The sequence below is a fragment of the Scleropages formosus genome, chromosome 5 (assembly GCF_900964775.1).
Source record: "Scleropages formosus chromosome 5, fSclFor1.1, whole genome shotgun sequence".
In the NCBI taxonomy this organism is placed as follows: Eukaryota; Metazoa; Chordata; class Actinopteri; order Osteoglossiformes; family Osteoglossidae; genus Scleropages; species Scleropages formosus.
This window is the reverse complement of record NC_041810.1, coordinates 15,561,165-15,582,220: the sequence shown is the minus strand read 5'-3', so window position 1 is coordinate 15,582,220 and position 21,056 is coordinate 15,561,165. Positions and strand designations below refer to the sequence as shown.

At 40.6% G+C, this 21,056-nt stretch overlaps 1 long non-coding RNA gene across 1 annotated transcript in view; it reads left to right on the top strand.

The window, feature by feature from the left end:
- LOC108938749 (uncharacterized) overlaps positions 1 to 12,945 on the top strand; it is a 130,765-nt gene extending 117,820 nt beyond the window's left edge. Inside the window, exon 4 of the long non-coding RNA XR_001966455.1 lies at positions 12,877 to 12,945. This is a non-coding gene — a long non-coding RNA (uncharacterized LOC108938749). The remainder of the gene's footprint in view (positions 1 to 12,876) is intronic.
- Positions 12,946 to 21,056: the final 8,111 nt, after the last annotated feature.

The window sequence follows — 21,056 nt, the reverse complement described above, 5'->3', positions numbered from 1 at the left end:
TATGACATACTGCTGTAGCACCCTTGAGGAAGGTACTTACTCTAAATTGTTCTAGTAAAATTACCCTGCTATATAAATGTGTAAATAATTGTAAGTTGCTTAACATTGAAAGTTGCTATGGAGAAAAATGAAAGCTAAACGAATAAATGTAAATGTGATCTGTAGTGTTGTGATCACCATTCCTGCTTAATGGGGGTGAACACTGAAGTGCACAGTTGCTTTGGTAATATCTCCCAGGAGGCTCTGTTCACCACCAGCGGGCACTGTGGAAACAGCTGTTGCGGCACAGTTCCGGGGAGCCACCTAATTGAGAGCCATGGACTGGCTGGTGTCAGGCCAGACCACAGGGCGTGGGGGCTGCCAACCCCCTCAGATAGGGTCACTAACTCCCCAGCGGGGTCTCAATGTTCAGCTTGCAGGGAGCCCACAGAGATCCTCTCCCCCTCCCTCAGCCATGTTAAAGAATAAATGCAGCCAGCTGCTGGGCGAATTTATTTTACAGAAAATAAACCTATTGTACATACCGCATGCACCTACTGACAGTTGTTAATGAACTGAAAAGGATTTGTCTCTTTGAACTGGATACATTGACCGGAGATGTCCACCTGCTAGTTATTCCAGCTTCCTTCTTGATTAATCTAAATATTATTTGTGTTTCACTGGAAATTTTTATCCGAAAAAGAGAACTGTGATGAAGACAGGATGTGGCGGATGCGATTCATCCTCTGTGGCTGTTCCACCACACATTCAGTGTGGTGGCCTAGGATTGTTGTTGATACCAATCACTTCTAATAATGGATGCTGAGGTGTCATTCCACTATGCGGAACTCTGTTTTGCCCCGTTTCTAACTGGTTACCATGCAGTACTTCTTTTTCATGTTCCTTGCTGTTAAAATGAGCAGTTTTGACACTGGAACAGTACAATGTGTTGGGAAGAGGATCTGGAGTAGAGTGAGCAGACGAACCACAAATACATCTTTTTTGAGCAAAAGGTGGGATGCTTCAGAGCATAAAAATATAATTGTTCTCTGAATAATACTGTGTTGAAAATTGGATGTGTTAAAATGAGCAGTTAGAAACACTCTACTGGGAAGAACACGCAGACTGAATGGCGATGAAACCTATGCCTGATCGCACAGTCGAAGCCCAATGAGACACCGGCACTGCCCACTGCACCATGGTGCACTCTAGTAAAATTACAGCACATTCATATGTAGTTGTTTTAGTCAAAGTGACATTGACTGACTTCTATTTGATATTTTACAGCAATATTATTCTAATCCTTCTCAGTACTCAGCAAGTCAGCCATGAGCTGTCTAATGTTATTTTATGAATCCCGAATGCCTGCTCTTCAGCAGGAGTCCTTAATAGCCTGATTATCATCACGTGCTGCTGTACGAGAACCGATAATCTGCCTTTTTCCGATAACCGTGTCTCCTCAGTGAGGTTCCACCGCATTGGAGATTATCAGTTCTGCTTTCCGACTTTGGCATCTCAGGAAAACACCTTCAAGTGGATGTGCAGATCCACGTGGCCTTGACTACACCTTGCAACCCAGGGGGTGCGCAGTAATCCCCGTGAAGCACATTGCCATGTCTACGTCTTCTTACAACAAGCTGACAGGTAAACCCCAGAGCTGAGAACGAGGAAGCGAAACCTCAATTATCTGTCTGGGTGGTCGGCAAATTGCAGGTGAACTCAGCATCTGCTGAGTCATTACAAGTAAATTTGTTTCTTCAGTGACTAAGGTTTTCTGAGGTCTTGGAGGAGAGCAATATGAACCTGATCCAGTTAACTTGGCATCCCATCTTTGAATTTTGAGAAATTTCCATTTATTAATTTAGTTGATACCTTTTCCCAAAGTGACATACTGGAAATGTTATTTTCTCTTTCTTCTAACTAAGCTTATGTATACCAAAAAAAAAAAAAAAAAATTGACATTTGGTATTTAATTTAGCTGATGCTTTTCTCTACAATTTATTATGCTGAGCTTTTACACTAAGCTTCTTACAATGATTTCCACATTTACTCTATATGGCTGTGCAATTTTTACTGTATCATTCACTTTTATTAAGGTGTCTACAGTGAGACCATGAATTTCAGCCTCTGTCATTAAAGTACAAAATTACTGCTGCTACTACTCCTAAACCACCTGCAGCCCGATTGTGTACAATAGGTCTTATCCTCCAGTGACCAACAAATGTCTCATTGTCATTAAGCAGCAATGTAAAAAGGATGAGCAAAGTGACAGGAATATTTGCATCAAGTAATATTTTTTTATACTACATTTAAAGCAGCTTCACGTTTCTGTCATTTGAGCAATTACGTCTGTTCACTTGTGTGTGGTCCCTTACATTCAGTAAGACATCAAACACAGCTTCGGTTTATAAGAATGTAGCATAGAGTTATGCTAACTGCATTGCAATTTAAGGAGTTTCTAAGTGTTGACGTAAAGGTTAAGAGATCAATTGAAATATTTAAAAAAATATTTTACATGCATCTTTCAGAGTAAATTCAATAATAACTTGGAAACAAATGAATCTTGTATGAAGTTCACGAATGTGTCATTACAAACTGATTTGTGCAGCAGCTCTACGAAGGTGCATCAAGTGGGGAAGAGATGAGGAACAAAAATTTTAGCTTGAAAGACTCTCATGATAGATGTAAAGCAATTTTTTATTGGTTGCCTTTCAAAACTATTTGAATATAGCTTTTTCCTCTCCTTATCAGCTCACATGGTTTATTGTCTGTTAAGAGCTAATGAAAACCTGCATACACTTCACTGCTTTAAATATGGCTCATAGTGATACTGCTGTCTTTGTCCTGAAAGTTATCCTCTTTAATGTGAAAAATGAAAATATGAATTCCATAAAAATGTAGTAGTGTGAGTAAGAATTTTAATGAGGGGCTGTACTTTTTTATTATTGTAAAAATAACTACAACACCATTTGGTTAGGGAAAAAAAGCATTTATTAAAAAAAAAAAAAAATTAAAAAAGACCAGAAATTTTCAGAATTCTGGGGGTGAAATTACTCTAGTTCCTTCAAGCAAGATACTTCATGCTAACTGCTTCAGAATATAGGCATAAATATAAATAGAAATGTGTGTAACACTTTTTATGTAGTGGGGAAATGCTCTAAAGTACAAGAAACTTTCATAACACCTTCTGTGTTATGAAGTTTGTAGGCATTGTTACAGCTACTAAAGGGGTGTCTAAAGATAGAAGCTGATTACATTTTTTTAGGTCTTCAAGTTTTACTTTTTTCCACAGAAAGCTGTGATTTTTTTTTTTTTTTTCTCCCTCCTCTTAACCCAGGAAACATTTTTTTTTTTTACAGGACAGATATTTAAGTGCATATCCAAAACTGTTAATGTTACAGTTCTAAGTCATGATGGACAGAATTTTCTATGCTTTTAAAAGAAATCCCATGTTTGTGGTGGGTCTTGGGCAATTTCCTAGAAATATACCCAAAAAAAATGTGTTTGTTTGTTCCAGATCTTTCTGGTTTTCAGGCTGTATACACCTGAATTCACAATTACTGTCCTGTATATCTATCCAGCATGATAGATATTTTACATGATTACATAAGTTTATGTACTCTAAGATCGGTAAGAGAGCCCCTCTGGGCAGTAAATAAGTAAACTACTGGTTAGAAATCCATCTCCTTAGCCGCAAAACTGCTGGATTTCCCACACTGAGCACATTTGACAGTCATTTAGTTTGAAATTAAATAAGCAGCTTTTAAATAGTTACATGAAGCCATCGACCTTCAATCACATTATGTGATTCTTGTCAAAGAAAACTGCTTTGGTGTTTATTTTGAAATAATGCATTTTCAGACAGATTATGCATCCACCTATGTCAAATCTTATTTTAATTAAACATAATCCTTGCATGAATTATAACAAAGTAATATTGTAAATGTATTTGTAATGAAAAAAAGAATTTAGAGAACAAATTATAACAGAAAAGAAAAAGTTTATTTAACAAACTATGAGATTAAATTGGTAAACTATATTTTAAAAAAATTAAGTAAAATGCATTTAACTGTTAGTAAAATAAGTTCATATGTTAAACATCTACCATCTTAAAAAAAAAAATGTTTTGAAATGTCTGAATTGTGGTACAAGGGGGTGTGGTGGGTTGGACCGGGTCCTGTTCTTCGGTGGGTCGGGAGTTCGAGTGCAGCTTGGGGTGCCTTGCGATGGACTGGCGTCCCGTCCTGAGTGTGTCCCCTCCCCCTCCAGCCTTACGCCCTTTGTTGCCGGGTTAGGATCCGGCTCCCTGTGACCCCGTATGGGACAAGTGGTTCGGACAATGTGTGCCTGCATGTGAATTCTGGTGCAACTTAGGCCTGGATCATAGATTTTAAAAAAACCTGTAACCCATGAAAATATATAGAGTTGGAAGAGCTGCATAAAATTGGTTAGAATAATTCCTGTTATGCCGCCTAATATACCAAGGCCTTGTAGGCACAACCTGGCAGCTCCCCACACTGGCCTGGAGGACCATCCTCAGGGTGTGCTGCATTGAAGTCGCCAGAGGCTGTGCTGGAATGATAGTGCTTGGCAGATGAGGTGTTCTGCTTTTTTCAGCCGTGCACAGTGACCATGGTAATTTCCCATTGTTTTGCAGATGGTGGAGAAACCTCTTTAGAGACTTAATCCTCTCAGGGGAGTCTCTGGCTCTTAGAAGCCATATATGACCTGGCCTAACCTTTCTAAGGAGGCTGTTAAAATTTGTCCAAACCACTTGTTACAACAGCAATGCTGTCTAAGATGAGTGCTGTGCTTAATACAAGACTGATACCATATGTCACCATGTTTGCTCCCTCGCTATTTCTTACCATACCGCTTATTTCACATTGGCTATTTTTGAGTACAATGGAATCTGTGATGCTGGAGCTTGAATACGCAAGGGATTCTGTGGTATTCAGCACCAGCTGAGAGTACCAGCATGTCAGCAGCAATTCATCGCAGCCTCTATAAGTGATTACTGGCCACCATTACTGGTGAGCAGGAGTTCGCTACCCTAACGGCAATGAAGGCTGCAGTGTATGTCGCTGGAGACCATCATCTGTCTACTGCATAAACGAACCGCTCTGCTATCAGAATGGCTTTCTGATCTGTGGGCAGGAGCAGCCAAGTGCATGGCGATAATGCCTAAAGAGCACAGATTGCTTCTGGAAAACAAGACAGCACTAAATGTTACTCTAAATTGGAGATCTGAAGTGGTGCATCGAGACAGGATTTGTTTTTCATTTCTGCCGATTGCTGAAGATACAGAATGACAGATTAGTTCTGTGTAAGAATTCGTATTTCTCTGAAAACTGAGAAATTTTGTTGACTCACTGTTAATATATATATATGCATATATACTGTATATACTGTATATTGCTTTGCTCCGTACTTTTTTCTTTATACAGTAAATGTGGCAAACACAATTTGAAGTGTCCAAGACCAAACAGTTGAGTGATTCTTCAATGCAACCATAACGGTTCCTTTAAAATTGGCTGTAGATGTCAGCGTGCAGCCTTCGTGTCTGTCAAATCAAAAATTTTGCCCTATCAGCTGTTCTAAATAGTATGTGGTTAACTCGATTCGAAAGAAAAGCCCATATTCAATCTGTGTGGTAATATGAAAGCACTCTGGAAGATTAAGTTCCTTTATAAACTTTTTGAAACATCTCAGGTGAGGCTGTATGAGCACACTTGCTAACCGCTGAAAGCTTTTGTATCATATGTACTTATATGTGATTACATTGTGCTGTTATATTGAATTTCTAAATTGGTGTTGTGCTCCAGTCTTGTTCAGCTGCTAAAAAAAAAAAAAAAAAAACATTATTTTTTTAAGCTTTCACTGAATGGACCCTACTGTCTTCTGCCTACACCCCGACTATACGTCACCTTGCAATAAAGCCCAGAAAATCACGTTTGCTCCGCCAAGGACACCTCCGCAGCCCTTATATGCCACTGGGAAATCAATGAGGCATGGAGGAGGATGTTGAGAGGAAGTATGGTTGCCCCAGGTGGGCTTCCACGGTCAACCTCTGACCTGCAGAGGGGCTCGGTTTACAGAGAGATCTGAGCGGAGCAGTTAAATGGCGCTCCGGGGCACAGCGAACATATTTAGATACAGAAACCAATTTGAGGAAATGGGCTTTTGCAGCCATGGGTTTGTTTTCCACACTGGCTGGAGAAGTGGAAGGAAAATGCAGCATTAATAAAGTATGAGAGCAGCCCCTGGTCTTCTATACTGGGTCGTTTTGGCAACTTGGGGTAGCTGGTAGAATAGTGGTTGGAGGGATGAGCTTTGCACCTGAATGACTAAAGTTCAAATCCCACCTCCTGCTGAAATACCCATAAGCAAGGTACTTATCCTGCCTTGATACAGTAAAAATTAATCAGCCTTGCAAATGGGTTAATCATTGTAAGTAGCTTACATTTACAGTTATACGTTTAGCAGCTTAATATTGTCAGTCACTTTGGAGAAGAGACAGTTAAATAAGTGAATCTAAACACCTTGTGTTACTGTGCTGTGCGGTTCACTCTGGATGCATTCCACGTATAACAGTAAAGTTGTCGTCAAAAGGCCACATCACTGCGTCCTGCAGCAACCAGTTACACCCCCTGCCAGCACAGTGAGGTGCCTTCAAAGGCGAACGAAACCTAACCTGCTCATCAGGATCTAAAACAGGGAAGTCGCACACTTGTCTTCAAAGGACTGACAGTGAAGGCCGGGAGACACATTTAGAATCACCCCATCAGAGACCCGCGGATCCACGGCTGTAGCCTTGGGCACCTTGTGAGCCGTTCATGAACCCACTCTATAAACACATGAAAAGCTTTGCTCAACATAAAGGGAACTTTCCGGGGGTGAGGGGATGTGAACTGGAGGAACGTAGTTTGCTCTACGTTAAACGCTGGACATGGGCAGGACTGACAGAATCTAGGGAGTGTAGCTGTTTGGTGAAGAGGTTATGTCTCCGCAATGGACAATTTCATTGTTTTATTCCAAGGTCACTCAAAGCATGATTTGTGACATGGTTTTTTTAGTCTTGGGGCATGTTGTCTGAGGTTTTCTAACGTTTTTCAGGTGTTGCTATGTGTCTATTTTTTTTTCCCAATATTTTTCTGGTTTTTTAAATCAGAGGCTATAACCTGCTCGTTTGTTTTAACTTTGAACTTCGGGGTCAATACATTTTGTTGTTGAATTTGTCACCTTTATTTCCTCTTTAGAAATGTACAGTGGATTATTACATCATATTCATTACTTTCAGTCTTGTCTTGTCAGGTCATTAATTTGGTTTGGAATTTCATTCCAATCGAAGAATGATATTCAGACATTTCCACTCAGCCCAATTTTTGCCAGAGGGTCTCTGGAAGAGCATCCTGAAACTTTCCTCCCAGTATCTGCAGCGGGAGAATAAAGGAAGTCAACCATACATCGTGCGTTGTCCTCCGACAGTGACAAGGCAATTAATAGGCAACATGAACTGCTGACATGTTTACCCTATTTGCTGACTTGGGAGGAAAATAAAGTGCTAATCTTTTTTGTACTGCTAAACTGATATTAAACTGAAGTTTGCAGAAACAGCTGAAATTACGTAGAGTATAAATACAGGAAATCCTACTGTGGTTCAGCTTCCTTCAAGTGCATTAGGCACTAATGTGGCAGGAGCTGAAGTAACTTTGGCATTTGTAGGCTGAAGGTTCATGGTCTGAATCCTGTTCCTGAAATGAATTAAGACTGTAAAATTATCTCATTGTCTAAATGGATTAGATTTTATACATTTGGATATCTAACATTATAACTAGAACAAATGAGCCAGAAAAAAAAATACAAATTGGCAATATTCAAAATCCACTCAGTTTGTTAGCTATTCATTAACTGTACAATGAGAAATCAGACCAACCACTGGATGACTTCTTTCACAAAAAAGTTATTACTTCAGTATTTGCCCAGTTCCTATTTTTTCATACAAAGTGTGACTCACCAACAAGGGCATATTTTTAAAATTTTGTAATTGGGGGGAAAATAATTTATGATATAGTTTTTGACATTTGCAAGTGGGGGCATTGAAAAGAAATAATGGCTTTCATTTGGAATGCCACTTTTTATTTTTGCTGCGCTCAAAACTCAAGATACCATGTTACTATATTAAATAATTCAGCGTACATCGTTGGGGCATTATCCTCATGCAGAAGCACATGAGCTACATCTTTGTGTTTGCAAATGGTGCAGAGCGTTAAGTCTTCAGGCGGTAATTTGGGAAACATGAGCTACAGAAGGCGAAAATTATTTTTAAAGACTATACCTGTTATAAATATTTGCTACATATTAAGAACAGGCTAATTGTGTGTTAGCCATCTTCAGTATGAATTACTTTGTCTATGGTATAAGGCTGAAATTGCATATACTTTAGCAAAGCATTGCAGTTTTGCATAGCTTCAGCTGGGTAAACACATTTACAAAGAAGGTTGATGTGTATAGTAAAAGGCTAGCTTCTAACATGAGACAAAACATCATTCAAATGTCAATCTATTGATCATATCAACTTTAATTATTGATTGACTCGTGCAATTGTGAATCACCAAGTGAAGAAGCGATGACATTCTTCGCGACAAGTTAACAAATTAGTCAGTCCAATAAACTGAGATCATATTGTGTATAATTTCATAGCGCAGATGGATGTTTTCCATCTGTCAGCGATACCTTGCCTATCTCATTTCTGCAGATAGACATCTGTTCTGTTGTTTAAATATGCCTTGCAGCTTATCAGACATATTTTACAGCTGAGCTCTGAGCTTCCTGATGTGCTTCTTTCACTTAGTGATGTTTGAACATAGACATTACTCACTTGTCACATAGGTGCAATGTTATTTGACCAGGCATTTGCAAACATTCCTCAGTACGCAAAGTTAACTTTTTATACGGCTTGAAAAACTGTTTCTAAAATACTACAGATCTAAATACAAGTTATATATATATATATTAGATTTAATATGTTTTACAGAAAAAATTTTAAGCAATTCTGTCAAATTCTTTTCCCCCTTATTGAACTGTTTATGCAATGCCATCTTTTGCAGTGGTTTAGCAACAAGGGCTGAAAAGGTGTACAATTTTTTGCATTCCAGAATGATTTGTCTTCTACAAGACCTGTTCACCTACTCTTGACACCAGGTCTAATCCTGTTGAATTTAAAGCACGCGGATGTCTCTTTCTAATCAATAATGGATCCCTGGGATCTCACCGTTGTCAGGGCTTTGAGACGGAAGCGCTTGATGCGGTGTTCAATTCTGGCTCAGCTTCAAAGAGAAGTCTCTCTTCATCACTTCAGAATGGGCCGCTTTCAAAAGAAATCCCCCCTCGCGCTTCTCACATCCTACAAAAGTGCTACCGACATATTTCGCTGCGACACGTGTTCTTGCGATAGTGTGGATCGGGCAGAATTTTCGAGCACTTGAGCGGAACAAGTTGCATTGATTCTGGTACAAATAGCCCGCACCATTGACTTGTTAGATTTGTTAAGTATAATTAGCCAGCTTTGGGAAAGGGTGTTGGGGGACGGGGGTTCTGAAGAAATGAAACAATATTTTATGGTCCTGTGCCTCTAGGCATCTGAGAATATCCATATTGTTGAGGCCACTCTTCAACCTTTACCCAATTAAGACCACTTCTGGTACTGAGAGTGGGTCACAGTGCTTGGACTGTATTGTTGGATATAGGTTTAGCTCTCATTCAGTTTAAATGGAATTTGCTTGTTCTCCCCATGTTCATGTGAGGTTTCCTCCCACAGTCCAAAATTATGTTTCAGGTGGACAACCGGTGAACCGGAGACAGGATCATGGGCACCCAAGGCTCACCGATGCACGTGGGGAGCGAAGGTTAGCCCATTTGGTCTGATCCCACAGAAGAGCTACTGTAGCACAAATTGCTGAAAACTTTCATGCTGGCCATGATAGAAAGGTGCCAGAACATACAGTGCATCGCAGCTTGCTACGTGCCCTTGCTGACCCAGAGAATTCAATAGTTTCTCAGAGTTCAGGGAGTGACAATAATGCCAATGGATCCTGAATCTATAAATATCTCATTTATACATACTTGATGATATTGGGTCTGTTTACAAATGGTAAAAGAGCCATTAATTTAATTCTTTCCTGCGCTTTTTTTCAGTGGTACATTTTTGTACCCTTTGGATATGTGAAGTTGTGTTTTTGAGTCATGTTCGGGGAGGCCAAAAGAAAACGATCTACAATCAGGACAGGAATTTGCAACTCGTCATGCACCCACTGCTATAACCAACCGAAAAAGGACCAATTTCCAGTAACTTTGGAATAAATTGCGATGCCTGATTCTGTTTCCACCCTCATTCTACATCTTTCATCTCCCAGCTGCTAGAGAGTTGATATGGACTCACACAATGGCATTTGATGAAGGTCACCGGCTTCTTGTTAGATCCGCTTCCCTGCCATTCCCAGTTCTACTGGAGCTCTAAGCTTCTTAATTGGCATAATGATGGGATCTATGTGCAACTTTTTCTCCTTTACAACCAGCCTTCGAATGCTTCCTGAATAATACAAAGATTAAATAGTCGGTGTATCAAGCTAATCAGAAGTAAAATACAGTAAATAATATTAATGATTCCATTCTAGCAAAATATTTCAACGCTTTTTTTGAGGCCTTCAGCGGAGATGGAGACCTTTGGCTTCTTCCTGCATGGTTTTACAAGGCCATGTTGATGAAGCTAGACCTACAGTACATAGGAGCTACAGAAACAAAGCACTGGAGTAAGAGACAGACTTGTATCGCAACATATTATTTCTGAAAATTTAAAAAAAAAAAAAGTTGCCTTAAAATGATAACCTTATTCTCACATCATCATGACAGGTTTGAATAAGATCTGGGATCCCTGCTGTGATTCCTTGAAGATTTCTAAAGTATTGCTTTCCCTGTCTGGCTTCAGACAGGGTGAAATAGAGAAAAAAAAAAAAAAAAAAAAAAAGAACGGATTGTGAAGACTTTCCACAGTTTTGTGTTATGTTTCATGTTATTACATTTTTTACTTTGTGCTTATGCAACTTTGGTGTTTTAGAGCACTTTCAAGTGTACACAAAGACAAAATGTTTCAAAGGAGTTTTAGGGGATTAGAGTCTGAATAAGTAGTAAATAAATAAAGCTAAAAGTTAAAGTGTGAATTATTAATGTGCCGTGGCTGAGAACATGGACTAGTGACATGAAGGTTGCCAGTTGAACCCGAAATAACCCTCTTGATTTTGTACCCTTGAGTTGTGGAGCTTAACCTAAATAGGACCAACGGAATTCTGAATTCTGTAGCTCTGGTAAATTTTTGATTATTATAAAATAAGATGTTACAATAACACCTCTTCAGGTCCAGGAATATCAACAGGGTTTGAAATGTCACACACACACATTTCATAGCGAATAAATGTGTGCCCTGTTGTAAATAGGGCATCATAGCCTTGGGTTCAAGAGCAGCTGGAGCAATGCCTTGATGTTTCAGTCTTTGAAATCACAAGACATGTAGTTGCTATACACTGTTCATGCCCACTGGGTCAGTACTGCACCTTTTAGATCCTTGTACAGGATATAAAACCCCTCTCAAGCTATCACTATCTAATCTGATAGAGAAGTAAACCAACATGTAATCTTTTTTTAGGCTGGACCTGCTAAAAAATGCTTTTCAGGTCTTATGTTAGATGAGATGCTGTTGTATTTCACTTTTCTGTAGATAGTGCTCTGCTGGAGCTGCCTTTGAATAAATGTTGAAGTGTAACACTTTTTCGAGGAGTGAGGAGTTTTTAACTCCAAATAGGACCTCATTATATAAGGCTGAAGCACATCTATGCTTCAGAATAAGTCTAAAGGAAACTTTCTGCAGTTCTTCATGACCCATGTTCCAAATAGACGTGCCACTCCAAATAACAGTCGCTGACACGTGAGCTCAGAATTTGTCGGAGCCTGGTGTTAATAAGAGTGGCTCTGTTGGGAATACCAGCACACCGCATCAATGCATATGAGCCAGGACAGAGGCATACCATGAAGACCAGCAGGAAATGATGGGGGGTGTTTGAGGATTAAATAAAGATGATGTTACTTATTTACATATAAATAAATATAAATCAGAGGACTTCAGTAGCCATATGCATGAAACCTGTCCATTGGCCAGTTTCTTCATGTCAGCCTGGGGATTTCATGTAACATCCATCACCCCTTCCCGTAAGTCCTTCTAACATACTTCCATCATATTTTTCCTCTACATGCCAAGGCTGGACTCATCACAGTACTGTGGAGGTTTATTGGCATTCATGGTAAAGCTTAATGAGTGTAATAGGTTTATATATGAAATGAACATGGGGCTACTTCACAAGCGGTCCAACTCGTCCTGAGAGATAGAACAGAACTCCCATGTTAAAAAAGGACAACTATAAATGGTGCATAATGTAAGCAATTATCTTTAACAACATAATCCTCATCAAACACAAGTCGTCTGAAGATTTCATGTTATGGGAGCTTGGGTAATAGCATCTGTTTCACCTTGTACAGCACTAATGATCTCATTTGATGAGAACCGAAAGTTCCTTTTCAGCACATTTTAATATCCGCGTCAAAAAACTATTATTGGATCATTAATTATTTCTGTTTTTTTTGTCACACTTTTTCCACATGCCTCTTGTTCTTGTGTGACAGCCCAGAAACTACTCTTCATAATTTTTTTTTGTGTATTTATCTGTTAGTGTCAAGCAATTATGTGGCCCCACCCTCTTTGTTTTGCCCGTTTGATGAATGGATTTTGTTTTTATCACCCAATGAAATGCTACTGCAGTCGTTTCCTGTTCTCTTCCTTCAAAACAGGATTAAAAGGCTGACAGGAGACACCCAGACCCGAAAAAAGAGCCATGGCTGAAAAGAAGATTGCTTCTCAAAGTGGCAAGTACACAGAGCTTATCTTATGCTGTCAGGTGCTGTGGGAAGGCAATGTCTTAGCCTGTCCGCACTGGATAATGGATGATATGTTCCTACCATCTGAATGATGTTTCTGCTCTTCCCGCTGATATATTGATTGATTCACCTATTGGGGCAGGATTGATGACCTGGTTCGAGGATGTAGAAGACACTGGTGAATAAGAGGTTTGGGTGGGGTGTGGTGGTCTTAGTTTTCAGATGGTCATTTTAAATCCAGGGCTGACCTAACTAGTAAGCTTTGACACTATCGACTGTCACAGATTTCAGTTGGCTTCTGCTGGCAATGCTGTTTTCTTAAACAAATCTATCCGGTCTCATCTTGTTTTGTTTCACCTTTCATATCATACTGTCATATTGTAATTTTAAGAAAGCAAAATGTTTATTTGAAGCCCTATTTAGTACCCAGATACACACACAGTTTCGGAACCGCTCGTCCCATACGGGGTCATGGGGAACCGGAGCCTACCCAGCAACACAGGGCGTAAGGCCGGAGGGGGAGGGGACACACCCAGGACGGGACGCCAGTCCATCGCAAGGCACCCTAAGCGGGACTCGAACCCCAGACCCACTGGAGAGCAGGACCTGGTCCAACCCACTGCGTCACCGCACCCCCTAGTACCCAGATATTAATTCTGATTCTAATTTCACACTTTCTTTGCATTGTCCTTACTGTTTTTTTGCCAGTTCAGAGATAACTGTTTTTATTATATACACACACACACACACACACACACACACACACACATTTTCAGAACCGCTTGTCCCATACGGGGTCACGGGGAACCGGAGCCAACCCGGTAACACAGGGCGTAAGGCCGGAGGGGGAGGGGACACACCCAGGACGGGACGCCAGTCCATCGCAGGGCACCCCAAGCGGGACTCGAACCCCAGACCCACCGGAGAGCAGGACTGTGGTCCAACCCACTGCGCCACCGCACCCCCTGTTTTTATTACTTTTTTCCTGATTTGATAAAAAATGTCAGACATTGGAGAATCATATTTTAAAGCACTATTTAATGCAGGTTTGATATACTGTATCCTATAGTTTAGTTATGTCAGTAATTCACCCTTGTGTTTTGAATGATTGTTTTATAAACCAAGAGTAGAACTGCATGCAAAATCAGTGTTGCATAAATCCAAAATCACTTATGTAAGGACTGAATGTATAATTTAATGTTGGCCAGCTGTGAGACAAATATGCCACAGGTATAATTTTTTTTTTTTTTTTTTTTTTTTTGAGATGACACCATAATTAGTAGAGTCTATAGCAAACTAGCAAAGCCACGTTTGCAGAAGACACAAGTTTTGACACGTAAGCAGTCTTCTACGGCTAGTTAATGTCTCTATATATTAGTAGAGATATGGTCAGCCTGCTTGGCTTCATTCCTCAGGCGCCCGTCCGTCATCGCTACATCTCTCAGCCCCATACCAGCTGGAGGCCAAAGCAACAAACACACTCCCCTGCCTTTCAATTCATCTCCCCGCTGTACACGGACGTCCTTACCTGTCACGCAGAGTTCTGGCCCTGTGAGCGCAACGTGACAGTGACATTAATTAGAAGAGAGAAAATAAGCATCAGCATACAGTAGCAAGACTGGATTGGACAACCAATTCCCGTCTGGCGTGTAAGAATGAGGGCTCTCCTTTCTCCGCATTTAAACCAGTCGGCTCACGGTCAATGGTCCATGGGATTCTCTCCAGGGGGAACTCTCGGGCTTCGAATACACAGCTGTGGGTTTTTGCCTCCAGCTGTTACACTGAACGTGTTTACTCGACTTACATCAAGGGGCCTCCGGTAAGAAGGAACCTGGTACCTCCCTTGCTCATGTGGTGGCAATCTAACAGATGAGAACAAGAAAAAAGCCGAAGCTGCACTAAAAAGCGGCAAACCAACAGACGATACACACCTGAAGAACAAAAAGACGGTTGCAAATAAGATTTTCGATCTAGATATTGGCATATTGGCACCATATTTTTATGTATTCTCTGATATAATTCACAAGTTCGCTGGTAACTGTATATTGTAATTTAAAACCCAATTTTTAAAACAAATTTACATTAATTTATTTAGCAGACACTTTTCTCCAAAGTGACTTACAACGGATACTATGGAGCGTTATCAGCCCACACACCTTATTCACCAAGGTGACTTACACTACTTACAATAGGTCACTCATTTATACATCAGTGGAACACACTCTCTCCGTGTCACTCACACACTATGGAGACCCTGAACAGCATGTCTATAGACTGCAGAAGGAAACCAGAGCACCTGGAGGAAACCCACACAGACAGAGGGAGAACATGCAAACTCCACACAGACTGAGTGCGGATCAAACCCAAATCCTCTCACACCAGCCAGGTGCTTTGTCTCAAAGTGCCACCATGCCACCGGTTTCTCTATGAATTTTTCTACAAATTAATATTTACTGTCAAGCTCAGAAAGGTTTGATATTTTTTGATTGTGTTGGTTGGTTTGATTTGTTTTAAAAAATCTATTTTCCTAGCACTAGTTGCCTACAGTTTAGTTTAATAAGATTAATTTTTAAAAGGTCTGTTTTTCCACTTCAATTTGTCTTCAGTGTGATTTCACTCCTTTTCATTAAGGCAAAACCCATATTACGTCTTGTTAAAAAAAAAAAAAAAATTATCATGTTAGAAGTGTACTTTCTAGCTGGACAAATCAAATAGTCAAATCTAAATTTAAAAGAGATCGTGCTGAAGTAGTCCAAACTGACTTTTCTGAAATATGTTCATGGTCAGGGCTGTGGAGAAAGTCTATTTAACTGAAAAATGAGAGGGCACCACTGCAGCCTGGACTCATACAGTAGTCAACGGTGTCGTGCTCCTTATCAGGGAGCTTCCAAGCACATCCAAGAGTCAGGAGAGTGGGTCTTACCAGGTGAATGGTGAAGGAAGACCGAGCTGTTTATTCGATTAAGGTACAGAGTGACCAAAGTGAAGGCTGTGCAGAGCTGATAGTAAACAAGAGGACACAGCGAGACTGGAGCTATTATCATTTATTAAAGGGATGTACTCAGTCTTTTAGGGCCAAAAAAAACATGGCTGCACATGCTATAATTCAGGGAGGTGAGAGTAAGAGAGACAAACAGGGTCTCGCAATAAAGTCCCAGAGTACAACATGCCATGGTCCCTCGTGATAGCTGTTGTGTCCGGCACATAAAAGTAAATGAACAATAGACTGAGGTTCTGAAGACTGATCTGAAGAGGGAGCGCAAGAACCAAACCAGTTATCTTCTGTGTCAGCAGTCTGAGAGTGACATTGGCAAGCAATACAAAACACAAAATATGGCAACATCTGGAGACGATTCTTGTTCTTATCTTCATGATGCAAATTTGGCTCTTTGGACTAAGCCGTAGGCCACTTATTTAAGATCATGTGTGGTTTCTGCTAGCAGGCCCCCTTTCCTAATGTGGTGCATACCTGCTTGTGTTAATATGGGGAACCACCCAGCAGTCAAACTGCTTGGTTTGCTGATTTGGAAATCAAAATCTGCTTACTGTCAGCCTCCTAAAGTTACGCTGCTATTTGGAGTTACCGGAGATAACTACCCATTACAGGTCGTGCTCTGAAACACTTTTCAGTGAGCCATGGAAGCAAACGTAAAAAATGGGGGGGAGTTTAATTAAGAAGTTTCATTGGAAGTAATCCATTATCAGTTGTGCACATTTAAAGTTTGTAATGGAGCATATTTCTGATTTACGGACACATTTTGGGCTTGGAAATGTTGGGATTTTTTGCACATATTTGAATTAATTGAATGAAGTTGATTATTGAAATGCTTGGTTTTGGAAGTGACTAGACATAAGGCTGCAGCAAGGAGATATTTTTTAGTCATTTGTAGCATGATTTAAAAAAATAAATAAGTAAACTGGCAATGAAGTGTGAAGAAAAAAATGGCAAATGTTCATTTTTTTTTTTTTACAAAAAATCAGTGAGAAAAAGGCTGCTACTGAGTAGCAAAAAGCATGAGTGAAAACGACAATGCAGACTCTAAAATCTAAGCACAGTTAAAATCCAAAAAAAACTTAAGGCACAATTGTCTATTGCCCCTCAGGGGAAAAACTGTCCTTAGAGTCCCTAGTCATGTTTTTTGAAGAATCTCTATGGGTTAAATGGCCACACCTGGTGCTCATTTCCTCTTCACAGACCTTCCCTCAGGTACGACAATCAGTTCAGGACAATAGGTTAGAATTATTTCTTTGCAGAACAAACAGCACAACAGTTTAGAGTTGATATGAAACTTGCAAGCATGAAAAATAAAGTTAATTAAGTCAATGTCTGTCCAGGAACTAACAGTATACATCTTTAAAGGTGAAGGCAGTCAAAATCTATGACATTACATTAACAAATGTGCACTACTGAAGATGTTGCTTGATCTTTTAAACTAATAAACAGGTTTGGCTACCAAACAGCAGATCTGCATCAGGAGGAATTATTTTAGCATTCATAACAAAATTGTGATTTGGTTCGCAGTGCAAAATTCAGTTAATAAAGGTTTTAAACACTTCTAAACTAACAGGATTGGTTATCCTATTAAACACCAGTTGGCCTCTGCCAACGAATATGCTCGTCATTTTTGTTCAGCCTCATGCATAAATGTAATTAGCAGATGATTAGGGAAATGTCAGAGGCGATCTGGATTTTGCTGCTGATTGGAGTTTATTTACTCGCTTTCCGTTGATGGCTTGAATGAGGCCTACTTTGGAAAAGGCCCGGGTAGAGTTAACGGCGGATGGGCAGCAATGAGCGCAAGCTTGTGGACTTTTCCGTGCGGCAGAAACCTTTCCGAGCCTGACATTAATATGCGGCCGCCTCACCATCCAGGGTTTTAATTAGAGCAGATGCCTTGCGTTCAGCCCGCTCACAAAGACACGCTCGCGAGGAAGCTAAATGTCAGCTTTGATATTACAAGGCTGCAATTATAAGGAGACTGAGAGGAGTTTTCTCAAGGTTGTTCTGCGGGAGAGCAGAACAGCAAGGCAGGATGGTGGGCGGGGGGTGAACTCCCGCGGGTCCTGTGGGCTCCATAGAGGAGACGGTCAGGGAACCAGCCCACTCAGGTTGGGCTAGGGCTGGGGCTAACAACAGGCACACCACTTGCCTGACAGAGCGGATATGACAGGTGTTTACCGGCACATTTTCGCCATGCCCCCTGCCTTCTGACGGGGAACCGAATTTGACGCACGGCTAGCCGTGCAGCACTTGCTGACATTAACAGGTTCCGTCCTCCTCCTGGGTTTCTGGAAATTTCACTGGATGTTGTTCAGCCTCTGAGGGATGTCAGAAATTGCAATCCTGGAGAACAAAGGCTAGTGGGTGCGCGGATGTGAGATTTATTATTTTGTCCGTGAATGGTTTCTCACATTTATTCATGACTTTATTATGTTTTGACATTATCATTCTACTGTATTCCAGCTTAGCTACCCATCACCGAAGGTTTTAAAGACATCTTCGCGTGTAAGCATGCATTGTAGTGTTTTGTAGCATTCATTGTGGTATGTGCGTTGGTCAGTCAGAGTACTAGCCGCCTATCCACAGACCACAAACAGTGCAAACCTGTAGGAGGTGTGGGAGGTGCGGCTTTGACGGCGGGACACCCCAATGAGACATCCCCCTCATCTGAGCTGTAATGTGCAGTGATACGCCTCTAAACCACTCCGCTGCATGCGCCCTGAGCGTCCAGCTGAGAAAAAAAATCCTGAGGAAAAGCCTGGCTCAGCACATGTGACTCCAGAGGGTAATCTGGATGTGACGGAAAAGGCAAGGGCAAGTAAATATTTTATTGCATATCTTACCACTCCACAAATTCTAACTCCAGAGGTGGGAAAGGGGGGAGAGGAAATAAAGGTTTTGGTTTCCGGAAGGTGGTGTCCTTGCTCTTGTCTTGGCTCATTCTAATGTTTTGTTATGGTGCAAACATCAGGAGCGATGAAACCAGCAGTAGCTGTCCACTCAGTATCCCAGTCTGTGGACCTTGAACTGGACAGTAACTAAACACGGTTTGGCACCACGGGCTTCTGTATGGAGCAGCAGGGAAATGCAGACGCCTCTTGTTGCTGACCTAGAAATGAATGATGCAAACAACTAGGTGCATTTGTTGTTGCAAGATTCAGAATGTGCTTCAGTCCAGTTTCTTCACATTTCTTCCTGTTTTATTTCAATGACCAGACAATATCAGTCCTATTCAAGTACAGGGCAGGACTAGCCCAAGGGCTTCGGGCACCTCTAGGCAAGGATTAATCCCTTAGACTTTCATCATTAAATGAATAAAAGTACAAATATATGAGATAATTATTTTACATATAGAGATCAAAAAGAAGGATTTTTTTTTTTTTTCATTTAAGTATAATGACACAAATGTGAACATTATATATGCACATAATGTGCTTTTAATGACTGAAAATGGACTGAAAATTTTTAAGGCTAACGTTTGTTAAAGCAAGAACCAAATATGTGCTCCGTTATGCTTAGAAAACTACTGTGAGCTACAAAGCTGTCATATTTTAAAGACATGGGATGGTGATGCATCATGCAATTTTAACATAATATAAAAGGTTGGAGATAATCTGCAATTTTATAATGGTTTTATTTTTATGTCTTTTTTTTTCATTCTTCATTTTTGTCCACAAGATTACAATTTATTTTTGCCTGCAAATTTCACCACCCCAAAACAATTGCCTAGTTTTGCCTAAAAAAACTAGGCAATAATAAAACCAACCCTGATACATGGAAGTCAGCGCAAGAGTTAAATGAACCAGTGAGACTTATCACCTCTCTCTCAGTCCCTTGGGAAAATTGTGATCACAAAGTAAAACACTGATCTGTACTCACTGTCAGAATTACATGTTGCTTTCAGGAAGTCTTCTGACAAAGAAGACCATTAATCTATGTAGATAACAGCGGAAGCTGGTTTGTGTCCCTTAATTAAAAGCCCATCAGAACAAGTTGCCCATCCCACCCCTTTCCTCTTCAAAATACTGTTACCACCTGTTTTAATCTACTCTGCACTGGATCTGATGAAAGCACAGTGATGCAAGGAAAGGCGTTTCAGGGATGAGCCAAGCAGTGGCTTGTGAAATCGGAGGCGACAGGCTTCAGGTCCAACAAGAGCCTGAATGCAGCTTTACCGTAGGCCGTTTCCATGAAGGTGTGAGTCTTGTTCCAGTATTGAGGCTTAAACGGGGGTAGGCAACCAGAGCTGAGGGACTGTGAGGTAAAGGATCAGTCAAAAGGGTTTGAATTTTACGGGATTATAAGGTTCCATTAAAGGGGTATAGATTCCAAGAAACAATAATGCATTCAGTCAAGGTTGAGAAATATCTTCTCGGTGTGGGTTGGTGAAATGAGGGTGAATTAGCAGGATACAAGCAAAAAGCAAAGGTCTGGGTTAAAGGCAATACTTTTGGTACGAGGTGGGCATACAAGAAAGGGGTCTGTCAATATCCGTAGCTTTAAAAAGTAGGAGATCTGGGTTAAGGATCTGAGAAAGAGAGGCTTAAGAGAAATAGTAGGATGGGGAAGCATGTTTGGGTGTTTTTTAAACTTCTTAGTGTAAGGGGGCAGACAGCAGGAAAAGACAACCATAAAGGCAAAACACTGCATGCCAAGGTTGCACAGGGTCTATGATTTATTCAAGTTTTTTCACTGTGGCACAAAGATGCAGTGCTGTGCACAGGCCAAACAAAGGTTGGCTGGGGGTCAAAGGGTGCCAAATCTGCAGGATTAGCACTACCAGCTGGCAACAGGATGGATTTGTTGGGTTGAAGGTCAGAGTGAGGGCAGCCAAGTTTTGGTGAGTAGGCAATGTCTGAATCCAGAAATCTCCAGGAAATATTCAATTTTCTCATACCAGAGGCTCACTGGCCACCTAGCGCAGTCATTTTTTCAAAAATCAAATCAAATGGTGCCCCTGGTCAACATATGATGGGTACTGCCTTGTGAATTATATCTGTGGCTATTGCTTGCTCTATGTCAAACAGAGAAAATGTTCCCTGGTGTTTGAAATGAATTGATGAGAAGGCACCAAAGGGATCAGAGATTATTT